Source organism: Schistocerca gregaria, chromosome 3 (genome assembly GCF_023897955.1).
Source record: "Schistocerca gregaria isolate iqSchGreg1 chromosome 3, iqSchGreg1.2, whole genome shotgun sequence".
Taxonomy (NCBI): Eukaryota; Metazoa; Arthropoda; class Insecta; order Orthoptera; family Acrididae; genus Schistocerca; species Schistocerca gregaria.
In genome coordinates, this window is record NC_064922.1 from 809,656,810 (window position 1) to 809,675,950 (window position 19,141).

At 41.0% G+C, this 19,141-nt stretch overlaps 1 protein-coding gene across 1 annotated transcript in view; it reads right to left on the reverse strand.

The window, feature by feature from the left end:
• Nucleotides 1-19,141, reverse strand: part of LOC126355816 (prolactin-releasing peptide receptor-like) — a 241,195-nt gene that overhangs the window by 156,164 nt on the left and 65,890 nt on the right. The window lies entirely within an intron of this gene.

Here is a 19,141-nt window from a genome sequence, read left to right on the forward strand (position 1 = left end):
GTGGGAGCGCGATTAACCAAAAATGTTTGCAGCCCTCGCGAACGCTGTTGGACGGTCACCGACCTGCACCAGCGGACTCATCAATCACTTAGTCCGGCGCGGCTAAACTGTTGAAGCAGCTGACACACACACACACGCACACACACACACACGCACACACACACACACACACGCGCACACACACACACACACACACACACACACACACATGATGTGTATGTGAACGCGTGCATGTATGGACATACGGCCGCGTGAGAGCTGGACCACACCTATTCTCCCATTACTGTGTGATCGATTACCGCTTGCCGTTGATCTGGCACTCCAGTGTACGATTACGTAGAACGGCGCCTCTCACTACAGCACTCGCGAAACAGAGGAACAAGGGTTGTTAAGTTTAGTGCCACCCTATTCTAAGGGTGGTCTTTAAAGGCAGATCATTAGCTCGGATGGATTAGGATTACAGGGTTGGAAGGCGATTAGTATACGCCGAACCGATCTGGCAGTTTCCCGTAGTCATTAAGAAAAATTACAGATCACGTACACTGGACAGCCAAAACATTATAACCACTGCGCACCGCGATGTTGGATGCCTCCTGGTGACGTTGCGGGCACGTGACCGGGTAAGAAGAGAAATTAAGCGGAGTAGAGACGAATGTGGGATCACACTAATGAAGTTATGAGCTGCAAATGGGCAAATCCTTCGAGATAAACGACTTTGACAAAGGGCAGTTTATTATTAAGCATAGCCTGTGAACGAGTATCTCGAAAACGGCGAAGGTGGTCGAATGCTCATGTAGTACTGTCGTGAGTATCTATGGAAAGAGGTGTAAGAATGGTGGAACTACCACTAGGCGCCAAGTATTCAGATGTAGTGTTCGGAGGCTTGTCTGCTGTTGAAAGTGGGATAGATGGAGATCTGTGGCATCTCTGGCGAAAGAGCACAACGCTGGTGCAAGCACAAGTGTTTCGGAACACAGCGTTCATCGTGCAATGTTGGACATGGAGCTCCGTCGCAGACCACCCTTACGTGTTCAAATGTTGGCTCAAAGACATCGTCAACTACGTCTGCAGTGGGCACGGGACCATCGCGATTCGACAGTCGATCAACGGAAACGTGACGGCTCTTCGGATGAATTGTGTTTCTCGCTACACCACGTCTCCATAACACCGTCACCGAGGCGAATGGCGGCTTCAAACATGCACCGCACCACGGGCGCAGGCTGGCAGGAGCAGTATAGTGGTATGAAAACGTTCTCTTCCGCTTGCGCGAGACCTGTGATAATAATGGAAGACGTCATTCCAGCTACGGACCACCTACATCCCTTCATGCTTCATGTCTTCCCTGGCGGCAGTGTCATATTTCAGCAGTAAAATTGTCCGTGCTCGAAGCCAGAATAGTTCTACAATGGTCTGAAGAGTACGATAGTAAAAACACTTTGATGTCTTGACCACCAAATTCGCCTTGATGTGAATCCGATGGAAATTTTCTGGGTCGCTACTGACCGCTATCACCACGCACGCAAATCAGCGGCCGTTATTTACAGGAGTTACACGGCCTTTTTGTAGACGTCTGATACCACATACCACCAAAGACCTACCAGCAAATCGTACAGTCGATAGTATTCAGGCTCAGTGCTGTATTGCTCTCCAAAGATGGACCAAGAAGCTGTTAAGCGGGTGGTGATAATGTTTTAGCCCCTCTGCTGAAAGAGAGAGAAGTAAATGTGCACCGCATTGCAGTCTAGCAATAAGAAGTGCGTGTATGTGTCTAAGATTGGGAACGGTATCTCACGTGGCTGGAGTAGGAACTCTGGAACACGTGGAGAAATCTCAGCTAAAGTTGCTTCACACATGATCTATCGTATAAAAAATACATACTATGGTAACGGGAACTTGGAATAATGAGGTTTGGCCTGGGGCTGGGTAGGGATGATGTGTAAGGATAAATATAAATAAATCGCGACTTTAGTGTAGAATCCATAATTTTAGTTGTCAGTAAATAGATTGGCGGCAGCAATGATGTCGATATTTAAGTTCTCTTTAGGTGAACAGAACTCTGCAGAACCTTCTTTAAAGTCTTATAAATTGATAAACCCTTTAGAACCGAAAAGAAAGAACTAAACGTGCGAGATCTTACACAATACCTCCTCACTGTTTTTTACTTGAAGGTGGCTTCTAGTGACACCGATAAACAAGCTATGGCAAATTGACACGATTCTTGGTGGCTATAATTCCGGTTTTCGTGCTAATTTCGGAACTGAAACCCAGTTATCTGTGTCACATCCGACTGGAAAGATGTTATTTTTCGTGAAACGCCATTCTGCCAACATTTTTATCGTGTTTGGTTCTACATCCTGTAACGTTGTAAACTATCCCAGCATTACTAATGTTTTCAAGTTTAATATCGTCCTTCCACAAGCCACATTGTTAAAATACGGAGACTGTCCTATTCGTCGAAGAAAAGTTTGGAGCTATACAATGAAGACAGATTTGTGTGAGTCCCGACTGGATATTATCTTCACAAGAGACAGACATATTTCATTAATACATACGCTGCCGCAAATGGAATTGGCATGCCGATGTCTGTGGATATTTGAAAATATTTGAAAATATTCACTGATCCAATAGCAATGCGCATTATGTGCATTTAGTACTGCTAACTCGTTTATGAATGAGGCGGCACAGATACTCGTAGAAAGACCCACTACATGCAGATGAAATGGAGAATGGTAGACAGTAAAATGCTGCTTCGTGTCCCGTGGGTCTAGTGTGACAAAGTGATCTGCCCCCGTTTGATGCGAAGCTGAAGATCATGAAATATTTCGTACAAACATTAAACAAAGTCTCATGCGGTTTTCGGCACTAAGGATCAAGTGTAAGAAGTCCGGAACTGAAGTGTGCCCAAGTGAATGAAGGTGTGTTCGTAGGTCCACAAATAAAGAAGATCATTGCTGACGTCGCATTCCAAAAGTTACTGAGTGGTGTAGAAACATTATTAACCGCCTGGCTATGCACATGTTGGTCTTAAGTGTATTAGTGCGTGTTGCAAGACGTCCCTCAAAATCCTTCATATCGATTTAGATCTTCATTTTATCCCAGAGACTCTCGATTCAGTCAGCTACGAACATGATGACAGTTTTCATTCATACAATTCGGTAATGCAGTCACGCTCTCAGGTGAGATATTTTGCTCATACACAAGTGCAACTCCTGTCAGCTCTAATCAAACAGAACTGAAATTAATAAAATATGTGCTATTCCAGTATTTACGTGTTTTAAATGAGTATTATCCCTAGAGCCATATAATATAGTACTCCACGTAGTAATAAATTATTATCTTTGTAACCTCTGCATTCATACAATGTGACACACTTTAAATTGTTGATGACGCGTACTGTTGTAAGGTGTCAGGCAAATCCAACACCTTCCATGAATACCCTTACATGATAGCAAATCCGGCAGTATGTCACATAGCTCCGAATAAATCATGACAGTAAATTAACCATAGTAATACAATCAACGAGTGAGCAAATGGAATACCACACACTAACTGAAGAACGCCTAAATGCATGTCATACCTTACCACCGTGAAACAGACGCAGTTCTGAGGGGAGAAACGAGAACAAAAGCCGAGAGAGAAGTCGTGTAAGCTAGAAGGCCCTAAGATAACGGACGGACATCCCCCCGACCACCAAGACCACCCCCAGCCCATGTTAAAACACAGAGCCCTCCAGAAGAACAGTATAGATCTTACGATAACATTAAAACGGCCACACCAGCTGCAAGTTTGAGCGTGAGACTACACACGTCTCTGTTACGCAGCAAACATTAAAAACATTGCCCCACCACAAAAAGTATAACGTTTCTCATTCGATAGACATTTTTGTAAGCGGAGCTTAAGGTTAACATTGAGACCCTAATTGGTCAGTTGAAAACACAGCCAGATACCTTTTCCTTGAATCCACTTCAGTACATTGTAGCAAAGAGAAGTTAGAGAGAGTTGCTTCCCAGATGGCGAGGTGTGTGGAGCTCCGTCGTCCGCCACTCCCTGACAACCAACGACAAGGAAATGAACACACGCGATGCTGCACTTTTGAGCGCATAAGGCTTCACTCAGAAATGCAGAAGTCTCATCTGTTACACCCCCTTTTTACGTAATACTAGTTTCGACCGTCAATTAAACTTCGCGGTGTTCACATTTGCTACTAGAAGTTAAAATCGGAAACGCGATGGTTTTTCTGTTAAATAATTATTGAGAAGCCACATCAGACACTGTAACTTACAAGTTAAATAAGTAATTAAAGATAATTGAGGGTCACTGTTGACCATTTTGATAGTTTTCTCTCTTATGAAACTTAACTTAAACCTAGATTATCCTTCGATCCATTGTAGAACTTGGAAACCCATTCAGGGCATATTTGTTCACATTTTTGTTGAACGCAGTTGGTTTTTATCATCCTGTATGAAAATATTTCCTTTTATTTACAGTGCAATTTATTAAACAATGTTTTGTGAGTAGAATAAAATTCTTAACTGCTTTTTCGACATTATTTTAACAGCTAACTAAAAATAGGAAGGTCTTGAACCCCTTGCAATAAATTTAGTTGGTATTAAGATTCCTTTAGAGGGAGTGTAGTGGATATGACGCTGAAACCATTAAGTATTTGATTATATCATCGCTAGTCTCACTGAACTCTTCTGAACTCTACATGTCATGTGTGGTCTGGCGTCTCCTTACCAGCAACAGGTCCCAGGTTCAAACTAGTCAACTCCCTAAAAAACACGCCCAGAGCGTCGTTGCGCGAAAGGGGTAGGGAGACACGACTTAGAACAAAGAGACACCATGCAGAATGTTGGACTGTACTACATCTTTACTTTAATTGAGTACAGCAATTTCAGCAACGAATCTTTTCACTGATCTCCTTTCACCTAGAGACTTTTACCACTCTTGTACGTTTCTTTCATTTCCGTCATTGCTTCTTCGATGCATAAATTGAACAGTAGAGATGGAAGACCACATCTGTGTCTTACACCCTGCGGATCCACAAATGTATGTTTCAAGACAGTTAGGATCGTGCAATGAAGCGGTAAGGTTATCCAGACGAGATACCGAACCAATACGTGACAATGGAAAGCCAAGTCGCTAAGAGTACAGTGCAATGCGTTCAGCTCCACGTTCACAACCGATGGAAGAAAAATATTGCATAACACTCCGACGATACCATGCAAGGATAGGGGAAAGTTACAGTGGACAATATCCAATGGATCTACCACAACCGGAAAGAACGACGGGAGAAATGATCAGAAACAAAAGTGGCGAAGAATCGCGAATTTCATATGGAACCATGACGAACGATCATTTCCTCACTGTCAGAAAATTTCAGCACTTTCTGGAAGGAAACACTACCTCCACGAAATTTTATTGGTCAATTCCGAGTATGATTGCCAGAACACTGGAGGCTAGCACACAAATTAGACATTATATATGCACACATGTCAGGAACAGCCGCAGAAACCATGCAGAATGTGGCAGCGACATGCCGATCGTACGAAGATTTCAGAGAAGTTTCTCTCACAATATTGGTCCAGTGAAGCACGGAACAGAGTGAAGTACGAATTATTACAGAACCCATATTTTGAAAATTCAGGAGAGAAGAGTCCCGTGAAATTTTTCGAAGTAATAGCAAAGAAAAATCAATTCTTAGATGTACCATACAGTGACGGAGCGTTGATTAAATTATGCACGATGAAGTTGCCATTGAAATACCAGTAGCCATTAGTAGGTCGCGGAGGCAATGACGTTGAAGCATTTAAAGGAATTCTAAGGGAACTACAGTTTATATTTTCGGAAGATGACGCAAGAAAAAGACGAATTCCACGTGAAGGCGAAACCGAAAAGCAGTGGAAACCACAAGACACAGTACGAAGAAACAGTAACTACAAACCACGTGATAACTTCGCACCACGAAACGACAACAGTTTTCAACAAAGAAACGGTTATGGATTTAGAAGAGAATATTGCAATAACTAAAATTCACCCAGGAATGGCAACAACTATTACAGAGGGAATAATGATAACAGGAACGGGTATTGCAGAACCAATAGACCGACAAATTATCAACAAAGAAATCAATATCAACAAGCTGAACAAGAAAAGATAATACAGATAGAAGAGGTGGAGGTAAGACCACCAAACCCAAAAAAACATTCAAATTGAGAGCTAAGTGCCCAAGCCAAAGAGAATGACGCACCAACTCAGGATAATTGCATCACCTTCAACAGAGAAATAAATACCTTACCATGAGAAGAGAAGAAGGAAGAAACAAAACCGCAGGGACATGATGAAAACGAAGACAGGAAAATAACAATATCGTGCTGGGACGAAATTAATTGGGAGAATACTGACAAGAAAGATGAATTACCAGAGGCATGCACAACGAATGTATGAGGAAAGGATGAAGTAATCAGTATTGCAGAGCTATTTGAGATGGAAACCAGGGAACGCGAAGTCAATTAGGATAATTCGCAGTCGACAGAAATTCGAAATTTGTTACTAGTGGGCACACAACCCAACGTATATAATGAAGGAAGTTATTAAGCGATAATTAGAGCATTTAGATGCGATTATGTGGAAGTAGCGACTAAGAAGGAGAACATAGACGATGATGAGGAAAAAGTAGAGGATGTTGTAGAAAGCGTAAATGAAGGAAGAAATAGAGAAGAGGAAATATAACAGAGAGAGGTAGCAGTCGAAGCTTATCCTACAGAAATTTCGAATTCACAGGGGAAAGTCCTGAAAAGACTCATGTATGATTCACTGGAGGATTCGTTGATGCAAGAAGAAGAAGAACAGAACCAACCTTTTAAATTCAACCAATTGTGAAGGCTATGGTAAAACATATCCCAGCCAATACTGTAATTGATAGCGGAAGTGAACTGAGCGCGATCTCAGAATATTTATTCATGCAGTGTAATGCCAATGAGAAATTGCCAGTTCTGAAAACACATAAGATTAAAGTAAGAGGTCCTATTAGAAACAATCCTGCCGAAGTTACGAGACAAACAAGGTTAACTCTTTCGTGCCAAGGTCAAAAGATCGAAGCCAACTTCGTGATTATGCCTAACCTAACTGTAGATTTGAATATAGGTGCAGATTTTTTAAATGAGAGTTGATCGATAATAAATATGTGGAAAGGTAGCGTAACATTCGGGAATGTCACACTTCTCTTAGAGCAAAAGCTAAAATTAGAAGAAATACCAGTTACAAACACTTTCAGTACAAGTTTGAAGTGAAACAGCATACACCATTTCGAGTGCCGCCCTATACAATCCCATTAAGCTATAGGAATAAAGGATTCCAGGAGGTATCTAAAATGTTAGATGATGATATTGTTGAACCAGCTACCACACATAACAGTGTGCTCCATATTGTGCAAAAACGAGAAGGGAGCATAAGGTTACTGCTTGATTCCTGACAGATCAACACAATCATAATCACTGAGACAGATCGCCCAGAAAAATTAGAGGAATTGATACATAACTTCCACAGTGCTAAGTTGTTTTCATCAATTGATTTACAGATTCTGGCAAATAGAATTGGCCCTAGAATGTAGAAAATATACAGCATTTATCGTATTCAGTAGATGTTACCAATTTAAACGATTGCCATTTGGTTTAAACATATAATCAGCAGCGTTTATCAGGGGATTTAATATTATACTCAGTCCTGAAATTTTACAAAAAATTACATGTTATGTTGCTGATGTAATTATAGCAGAACCCTCTTGGGAACATCACAACGAAATATGAAATCAGTTTTTACAGATCATGAAAGAGCATGGGGTCACAGTAAATATAACAAAATCCAAATTTGGAAGGCGAGAGGTCAAATTTCTAGGAATGGGGTAATGCCCGACGCAGAAAAACTAACGGCAATCAATGAATTCTGCACTCCATATAATAAGAAAACTCTAAGAGGATTTCTAGGTCTCACCGGATTCTATAAAAATTTTATTTGGATCGATTCTCTCGCAACACAACGCCTATGTGCATTGACTGGAAAAAAACACGCCGTGGGTATAGCATCAGCAAGCCAATGAAGAATTTTTACAAGTGAAAAACGCACTAACAACAGCATCAATTTTAGCACATCCTGATCTAACACAAAATTTCTGTATGGTTACTGATAGAGCGAAAAGTGATTTAGGAGTTGTTTTATTCCAAGAATACGAATATGCGGGGCCAAGTTGACACAGAGCAATTGCATTTGTCAGTCGTGTACTCACAAAAAGCGAGAAAAACTATTCAGTCACGGAGCTGGAAGCATTGGCCATTCTATGGGGCTTCCAACGTTTTCGATACTTCCTATTCGGAAGAAAAACAAATGTATACACTGACCTCAAAGCATTAGAATTTCTGTTATCCGCCATAGGAGGTTATACAGATGGATGTTAATACTACAAGAATTTGACTTGACTATCTCACACATATCAGGACCAGCGAATGTATTAGCAGATGCTTTAGCACGATGACCACAGTGTGCATCCAATAACATAGGTTTGGAAGCAGCAGAAGACAAATTTACAATGTACTATATGAAACACGTACCTTTCGAAAACTAATTTACGATAGCATTGAAAAACTTAGGCAAAGAACAGGACAAGGATCCCAAAATACTAGGAATCAAACACAATTGGATAAGAAAGGATTTTCCAGACATTCGACAGCACTATCTCCTAAAAAATAATGTTTAATTTTTCAGACAAAATATTGCAACGAATGAATGGTTAATTTATATCCCAGATGCACTAATTAATAAGTACATATGGTACACACATTTAAGTAATGGCCAGTTTGGACCAAATAAATGCTTTTTAAAAATAAAACAAACAAGCTATTTTCCTAATAGACGAATTAGAACAGTATTAGTCAAATGCAAAAAATGTATGAGGGCTAAACACGTCACTTTCCAAACCAAACCACCTATGTTTCCAATAATCCCTAAAAAATTAAAAGAAATAGCTGCAACAGATTTGATGGAGCCCCTGCCATGCATGAAAAATGGATATATTTTCATATTTGTCGTTTGGGAACATAATTCTAAATATGTTACCTTGATACCAATAAAACAGACAACAGGTCTTACTATAAGTAAAGCATGTAGACAAGATTTTCTCAGACAGTTAGGTCGTGTGGAATTAATGATATCGGATAATGGCCCACAATACAAATCAATGCAATGGCAGAACACGCTAAAACAACACAAAATAAAACCCATCTACATATCTAAGTACAAACCTAGCGTAAATCCAGCAGGACGATCTATGAAGGACATAGGCACTTTATGCCGATTATGTACAGGCAAAAGACATAACACTTGGGATACACACCTTATAGATTTTCAATAAGTAATAAATAAAATGCCACATAGCACTACACCACTACATCTAGTTACTGTACTTAAAAATATTGAACCCACAAACATAACCAGAGAAAATCTTAGATATCCTATTGTACCACGTAGACAGCATAAATAAGTCATAGTAATAGCACTCTCCAAGACGAGAAAGGTACCCAATAAAAGAAAAGAAAGAGGAAATAGAACAGCAATTAAAAGAACATTCTCAGTAGGCCAAAAAGTATTTGTAATAACAGACCATCTCTCCAGCAAACAGAAACACAAAATACATACGTTTTATGCTGCATACAAAGGATCTGTCATAATTAGCCGAATTCCTCAAGATAATGCTGTAGAACTAAAGAACCCAAAAACAGGCAGAACCTTAGGACTCCACCATGTGAGCCATATCAAAAAGTATGAAGATTAATTTTGTTGTTGTTGTCTTCAGTCCTGAGACTGGTTTGATGAAGCTCTCCATGCTACTCTATCCTGTGCAAGCTGCTTCATCTCCCAGTACCTACTGCAGCCTACATCCTTCTGAATCTGCTTAGTGTACTCATCTCTCGGTCTCCCTCTACTATTTTTACCCTCCACGCTGCCCTCCAATGCTAAATTTGTGATCCCTTGATGCCTCAAAACATGTCCTACCAACCGATCCCTTCTTCTAGTCAAGTTGTGCCACAAACTTCTCTTCTCCCCAATCCTATTCAATACCTCCTCATTAGTTACGTGATCTATCCACCTTATCTTCAGTATTCTTCTGTAGCACCACATTTCGAAAGCTTCTATTCTCTTCTTGTCCAAACTAGTTATCGTCCATGTTTCACTTCCATACATGGCTACACTCCAAACAAATACTTTCAGAAACGACTTCCTGATACATAAATCTATATTCGATGTTAACAAATTTCTCTTCTTCAGAAACGCTTTCCTTGCATTTGCCAGTCTACATTTTATATCCTCTCTACTTCGACCATCATCAGTTATTTTACTTCCTAAATAGCAAAACTCCTTTACTACTTTAAGTGTCTCATTTCCTAATCTTATTCCCTCAGCATCACCCGATTTAATTTGACTACATTCCATTATCCTCGTTTTGCTTCTGTTAATGTTCATCTTATATCCTCCTTTCAAGACACTGTCCATTCCGTTCAACTGCTCTTCCAAGTCCTTTGCTGTCTCTGACAGAATTACAATGTCATCGGCGAACCTCAAAGTTTTTACTTCGTCTCCATGAATTTTAATACCTACTCCAAATTTTTCTTTTGTTTCCTTTACTGCTTGCTCAATATACAGATTGAATAACATCGGGGAGAGGCTACAACCCTGTCTCACTCCTTTCCCAACCACTGCTTCCCTTTCATGCCTCTCGACTCTTATGACTGCCATCTGGTTTCTGTACAAATTATAAATAGCCCTTCGCTCCCTGTATTTTACCCCTGCCACCTTTAGAATTTGAAAAAGAGTATTCCAGTCAACATTGTCAAAAGCATTCTCTAAGTCTACAAATGCTGGAAACGTAGGTTTGCCTTTTCTTAATCTTTCTTCTAAGATAAGTCGTAAGGTCAGTATTGCCTCACGTGTTCCAACATTTCGACGGAATCCAAACTGATCCTCCCCGAGGTCTGCATCTACCAGTTTCTCCATTCGTCTGTAAAGAATTCGCGTTAGTATTTTGCAGCCGTGGCTTATTAAACTGGTAGTTCGGTAATTTTCACATCTGTCAGCACCTACTTTCTTTGGGATTGGAATTATTATATTCTTCTTGAAGTCTGAGGGTTTTTCGCCTGTCTCATACATCTTGCTCACCAGCTGGTAGAGTTTTGTCAGGACTGGTTGTCCCAAGGCCGTCAGTAGTTCTAATGGAATGTTGTCTACTCCGGGGGCCTTGTTTCGACTCAGGTCTTTCAGTGCTATGTCAAACTCTTCACGCAGTATCATATCTCCCATTTCGTCTTCATCTACATCCTCTTCCATTTCCATAATATTGTCCTCAAGTACATCGCCCTTGTATAAACCTTCTATATACTCCTTCCACCTTTCTGCCTTCCCTTCTTTGCTTAGAACTGGGCTGCCGTCTGAGCTCTTGATATTCATACACGTGGTTCTCTTCTCTCCAAAGGTCTCTTTAATTTTCCTGTAGGCAGAATCTATCTTACCCCTAGTGAGATAAGCTTCTACATCCTTACATTTGTCCTCTAGCCATCCCTGTTTAGCCATTTTGCACTTCCTGTCGCTCTCATTTTTGAGACGTTTGTATTCCTTTTTGCCTGCTTCATTTACTGCATTTTTATATTTTCTCCTTTCATCAATTAAATTCAATATTTCTTCTGTTACCCAAGGATTTCTAGCAGCCCTCGTCTTTGTACCTACTTTATCCTCTGCTGCCTTCACTACTACATCCCTCAGAGCTACCCATTCTTCTTCTACTGTATTTCTTTCCCCTATTGCTGTCAATTGTTCCCTTATGCTCTCTCTGAAACTCTGTACAACCTCTGGTTCTTTCAGTTTATCCAGGTCCCATCTCCTTAATTTCCCACATTTTTGCAATTTCTTCAGTTTTAATCTACAGGTCATAACCAATAGATTGTGGTCAGAGTCCACATCTGCCCCTGGAAATGTCTTACAACTTAAAACCTGGTTCCTAAATCTCTGTCTTACCATTATATAATCTATCTGATACCTTTTAGTATCTCCAGGGTTCTTCCACGTATACAACCTTCTTTCATGATTCTTAAACCAAGTGTTAGCTATGATTAAGTTGTGCTCTGTGCAAAATTCTACTAGGCGGCTTCCTCTTTCATTTCTTAGCCCCAATCCATATTCACCTACTATGTTTCCTTCTCTCCCTTTTCCTACACTCGAATTCCAGTCACCCATTACTATTAAATTTTCGTCTCCCTTCACTATCTGAATAATTTCTTTTATTTCATGGTACATTTCTTCAATTTCTTCATCATCTGCAGAGCTAGTTGGCATATAAACTTGTACTACTGTAGTAGGTGTGGGCTTCGTATCTATCTTGGCCACAATAATGCGTTCACTATGCTGTTTGTAGTAGCTTACCCGCATTCCTATTTTCCTATTGATTATTAAACCTACTCCTGCATTACCCCTATTTGATTTTGTGTTTATAACCCTGTAGTCACCTGACCAAGAGTCTTGTTCCTCCTGCCACCGAACTTCACTAATTCCCACTATATCTAACTTTAACCTATCCATTTCCCTTTTTCAATTTTCTAACCTACCTGCCCGATTAAGGGATCTGACATTCCACGCTCCGATCCGTAGAACGCCAGTTTTCTTTCTCCTGATAACGACATCCTCCTGAGTAGTCCCCACCCGGAGATCCGAATGGGGGACTATTTTACCTCCGGAATATTTTACCCAAGAGGATGCCATCATCATTTAATCATACAGTAAAGCTGCATGTCCTCGGGAAAAATTACGGCTGTAGTTTCCCCTTGCTTTCAGCCGTTCGCAGTACCAGCACAGCAAGGCCGTTTTGGTTAATGTTGCAAGGCCAGATCAGTCAATCATCCAGACTGTTGCCCCTGCAACTACTGAAAAGGCTGCTGCCCCTCTTCAGGAACCACACGTTTGTCTGGCCTCTCAACAGATACCCCTCCGTTGTGGTTGCACCTACGGTACGGCCATCTGTATCGCTGAGGCACGCAAGCCTCCCCACCAACGGCAAGGTCCATGGTTCATGGAGGGAGGAGATTAATTTTATTACTGGTAAATAATTAGCACAATAATTGAAGTCTATGTTGCACATAAGATTGTCAGGAGAAAGAGGAATGAAAAGAGAGGAAGGTGGGAAAAAAGTTAGTTTCTATACAAACAAACAAAAATAACACCAATAGTAGCACAGATTAAGGTGAAGGGATGAAGCATAGATAGTCTAACAGCATGAAATACTAAAATGCTATACGCCATGACACTACACAAAAATAAGAAACGAATTTGAGGATTCTTGTAGAATTTAAGACTCAAAATGTCTTAAAATTGTAACATGGAAAGGTCACCGAAATTTGTAAAGCTTTTTAAAAAGGCGTAAAACAATGTAGGTACTAGACATATGTTAGATGATTATAAGTAAAACTTTCTGTAAGAACCATTGTAAGAAACTCCAGCAAGAACCAGATGCAACGACCCACAAGTTGCAACGAGAGAAGTACCAAGAAAGAAAACTACGTAATTAGCAAGACACGTTTCCTACAAGGCAGAAGCATCGAGAGAAGGGAAAGGACAGTGAGACCAACAATAGACACTTGTATCCGAAGTCAGCAGTAAATCTACTGCTAAGGCGAACCCTGCAGGGACAGACAAGCAAACACCAAACTTTCGCCACTCGTAAACACCGGGAAGCCCTGACTCAGCGGAGAGAGCAAAACATGGCCTGACGAGAAGAGGGCTTGGGCAAGCCACCACTGGCAAAAAAATATGTGTAAAAGTAACACTATTGCTATTAAACTGAAAAAACTTCCATAAAGTAGAAATGACACGTCGAAACAATTATCAAACTGTTACTTAGAGGAGAACTTCAAAGTGACTAGTTATCAATAAATATTCCAATATCCTGCCCAGAGAAGGATCAAGAATCAAGTAAGAAGCAGAGAAAAAGCAGGAAGAACAGAAGTTGAATATTCGCAAGAATGAGACCAAGAAAGAAGGTGGGTGAAGAATAGACGACACCCCTTCCCAAATCCCTATCCTATTGTAAACTAGTCGTCTGGAGAGTATTACAACGTAAAACAACCGCTTTGAACGACATATAACGATGACTTTCACACATACAAAGCTAGTAAACCACGAGGCTACGCACTCACAGCTCCATTCCATTATGGGACCCCCACAACAGCAATACACCATTGCAAAGCCAACAAGAAATGACGAACAAAGCTGTACATCAAATATTTGCCCACATCCATCTCGCTCAAGTCCATCAACTTCATGCAAAAACATTTGTCAACCTGATGCATAAACATTCATAGGATCATGAAAATGTGTGAAATAATGTGATGTAGGAATTGTGCAATAGACATGTGTGAAAAACTAAATACGTAAAGCACACCAGACAGCTAATGAACTACCAAATAACAGTCATTGACAATGGACTGAAGTAAAAATAGTATATCGATAATAATATGTAATTAGTTTTGAAATGGACAGTGTATAAAGAACAAAAGTAATGCATAATAAACACTAAAACTATATGCTCCTTATTTTCTACTCATAAAAATAAAAGAATAACTATATTTTACTTACTTTCTGCTTATAATAACAGAGAATAAAAAATTATCTTGTTGGATGTTTTCCCTTTTTTAACATTTGTACCATTTGTTAGGATAATCTCAATACTTATGTATGTATATTTCTTTGTCAAAGCAATTCTTGGAAATAATTCTTATTTGTTAGTGTAACAATGTTGAAATGAATGTCTAGAAAAAAAACATTTTTAATGATAAACAAAATCCCAGTATTTACTTGTACATGATATTTAGAAAATGTGTTAAGAATATACTTCTAAGAAAATCGATGTGAAAGACTCCTCACTTTTGATAACAAACTTCTTAAAAACAAACTTCACACATAAAGAAAGAAAGAAAATAATTAAACATTAATAATGATAATAGCATAAAAATATTCTTCTCTTGCCAATAGAAACATAATTTTGGGAATTATGTGGGAGAATAAATTAGTAATACAAACTAGCATAGAACTAGAATAATGTGGCTGAACAGTAGGCAACAAAATTTAGAAAACGGAATCATTTTTGACTGATTTAGACAACGATTCAATCATTGCCTAACCTCAGCCAAAAATTAAGTTCTAAGGGTGGTGATAAGTAAGGTGTCAGGCAAATCCAACACCTTCCATGAAAACCCTGCCATGATAATAAATCCGGCAGTATGTCACATAGCTCCGAATAAATCCTGAGATTAAATTAGCCAAAGTAATTTGTTCTTCCAGTCTTATTTTTCCCTGTTGGTTCTTTTACATATTGTATACCACCTGTTCTGCCCTATAGCTAACCCCCATTGTTCTAAGAATTTCGTCCATCATGCACCATTTGACATTGTAAAATGTTGTTTCCTGGTCGAGAAGTCCTGTGAATGTGTCTTGATTTTTGTTCAATCTTGCTTCCATTCCAACTGCAACGTCAGGCCTGTCTCTCTGGTGCCTTAGTTTACCTGCAGTCTAATTGATCTTCATCTAATAAGTGTCCACAGCTCGTAGTCTTGCGGTAGCGTTGTTGCTTCCCGCGCACAGGGTCCCGGGTCGGTTCTCGGTGGAGGTCAGGGACTTTCTCTGCGTCTAGATGACTGGGTGTTGTTTGTCTTTCATCATCATTTCATCATCATTCACTTGCAAGTCGACATAGTGGCCTTAAAAGTTGAGGAGCGGCGGCCGAGCCGCCCAGCGAGGGGTCTCCCAGCCACCAATGCCGTAAGCTCATTATAATTATTATCTAACAGGTCCTCAAATTTCTTTTCCATTCTTCTGTATATTATTCTTCTGAGCAACTTGGATGCCTGATTGTGCGATAATTCTCGCAGATGTCAGTTGTAGCTATCTTCGGAAAAATGTGAATGATATCATTCCTGTTCTGTATTATGTGACCATATTGGGTGCCCAGATCCATAACATGACACAGTGTTTGTTCCCAACAGAGATACTGCACTCCACAGTTTGCACTGTCCAGGACTATTTTTACGAGCGCAAAGATGAAGCTCCGTATCTCCCCTGACTACCATAGTCACCATATATCAATATCAATAACCCTTTGTGGGATACTTTTGAGACAAGAGTGTGTTATCGTTATCCACCTCCATCATCGTTACCTTCACTTGCCACTATTTTGCATAAATTCCGAGCCGACTGGAAGGCGTTTTGAAAGGCAACGGATTTTCCTACACTGTCTTAGCCATTGTAAAGATATGTGTTTTTGGAATTTTTCCATATTTTTGTGCACCCAGAGTAAACAAACATTAACAATCGCATTCACAGTGGAACCTCACTTAAGGTAGAACAAAATAGATTGTGACAAAGGAACAATGTGAGCAGCCAAACCGCATTGGACGGCTCGGTGACACGAGAGAGTTGCCGGATGCTGAAGCTTAGTCTGTGCTTTTGTCTCCGTACTGACTTGCTAGAAGTGTTATACTGGCGCCCAACATTAAAATCGACCTCGATATGATTCACAGTACTGTAGCGGTCACCTCTAAGACCAGGATTTTCACTGACCGTGGAAGATGTGCAGGTTCGTTGCTGCTGCTACTGGTGTAGGGGACGATGTTTAGGATCTGCTGTGCGTGGCTGTTATACTCCCTAAGACGTCACTGAAAAAGCAGTACCTGAAATAACATTTGTTTCCTGCGCGAAGTGTACTGAGTTATAAGTGTCTTCAGAGGTGTAGTTGGAGGCCACGCTCGGAAGCGCACGCGGTGCAAAGAAGAGCTGATAAGTTGTGAGCCATTCGTGACGTCACTGCTACGGGCCAGAGCCACAGTCACGTGCTGTACTGCAGGCGGTGTTGGGCAAGGGAGGTGCTACCAAGCTACACTTTCCGTGATTATCTACGGCCAAGTGCACCAGCCTCCATTATTAGTTAACTGTTCAACGCAAAATCCTGGTGCGTTAATCTTGATGAAAGGTAAATGTGGGAGTAGGCAAAGATTAAATTTGATTGTGACTCATGCCCAGGTTTCGCGAGATGACCAGGGTTTTATAAGCGTAAGACACGAGGATGGTGGGGGGGTTCCGATGTGCTGAGACAGACTCAAAATGCCATATACAGCACCCTATAGTTGAGATGATCCCAGAAACGTTATTAATTTACAAATAAAACTTACTAGGAATAGAATTCAATTGTACTGGCTATTTTTCTGTAAGAAGGAAACTACATGACACTTGGATTTATGTAGTACATTATATTTATGGACAAAACCAGATACACACATAAAAAAAAAGTTTTCGTCACCCCAGTTCCCAAAAATCCTGAAGACAGACATTGACTGTGGATATTCTATCACAGGCACAGTCCCTTTGACTGTTCAGAGATGAGCCGACCGCTGTGGCCACGCACTTCGAGGCGCTTCAGTCCGGAACCGTGCGACTGTTACGGTCGCAGGTTCGAATCTTGCCTCGGGCATGGATGTTTGTGATGTCCTTAGGTTAGTTAGGTTTAAGTAGTTCTAAGTTCTAAGGGACTGATGACCTCAGATATTAAGTCCCATAGTGCTCAGAGCCATTTGAACTATTTGAACTGTTCAGAGATGCCACTAAACCTGCCCAAAGATGTAAACAACAATGCATGAGCAGCACCTATTAGACGCAGATGGATCGACAGCCGAACATTTCCAGTCATTCCACCAGGAATGAGGTACACGGCTCATGTTGTCTGTAGTTCAACCATGCCTCGGTGGCCAACTCCGCGCTTTGATCGCGTCCGCATAGTTACTTTGTGCCAGGAAGGGCTCTCAACAAGGGAAATGTCCAGGCGTCTCTAAGTGAACCAAAGCGATGTTGTTGCGACATGGAGCAGATACAGAGAGACAGGAACTGTCGATGACGTGATTCTCTCAAGCTACCCAAGGGCTACTAGTGCAGTGGATGACCGATACCTACGAATTATGGCTCGGACGAACCCTGACAGCAACTCCAGCTTGTTGAATAATGCTTTTAGTGCTGGAACAGGACGTCGTGTTACAACTCAAACTGTGCGCAATAGGCTGCATGATGCGCAACTTAATTCCCAACGTCCATGGCGAGGTCCATCTTTGCAGTCACGACACCTTGCAGCGCAGTAAACATGGGTCCGGCAACACGCCGAATGGACCGCTCAGGATTGTCATCACGTTCTCTTCATCGATATGTGTGACATATACCTTCAATCAGACAATCGTCGGAGACGTGTTTGAAGCCAACCCGGTCGGACTGAACACTGTCCAGCGAGTGCACCAAGGTGGAGATTCCATTCTGTTGTGAGGTGGCATTACGTGGGGCCGACGCTCGCCGCTGGCGGCGATGGAAGGCTAAGTGACGGCTGTAAGATACATGAATGTCTTCCTCCGACCGATAGTGCAACCATATTGGCATCGAACATGCCTGGGAAAGTTTGAAAAGAGCTCTTGATGGACGACATGACCCATCAACCGCTATGAGGGATCTACGCCGAATCGACGTTGAGGAGTGGGACAATCTGGAACAACAATGCCTTGATGAACTTGTGGATAGTGTGCCACGACAAACACAGGCATGCATCAATGCAAGAGGACGTGCTACTGGGTATTACATGTACCGGTGTGTACAGCAATCTGGGCCACCACGTCCTAAGGTCTCGCTGTATGGTGGTACAACATGCAATTTGTGGCATTCATGAGCCATAAAAATGGCAAAAATGATGTTTTTGTTGATCTCTTTTCCAATTTTCTGTGCACGTTCCGGAGCTCACGGAACCGAGGTAATTGAAAATTTGTTCTGATGTGTGTATATCGCTCCCAAAGCAGTTCTATGCAACTCTCAAAAAAATCTCAAGGAAATCGATTTGTAAGTGTTTAATATGCTAAAATGAACTTCAATTATTTCAAAAACAATGCGGCTATGTGGTAGAGTGCCTGCTCACTACATGCCTGGAGAGGGTTGGTTTCAAGGTGGATTCAAATTTTTACGCAGAGATGCATGTTCTATGAGAAATTTCATGAAGTGTAAAATACAAAAAGAGAGAATGACATTT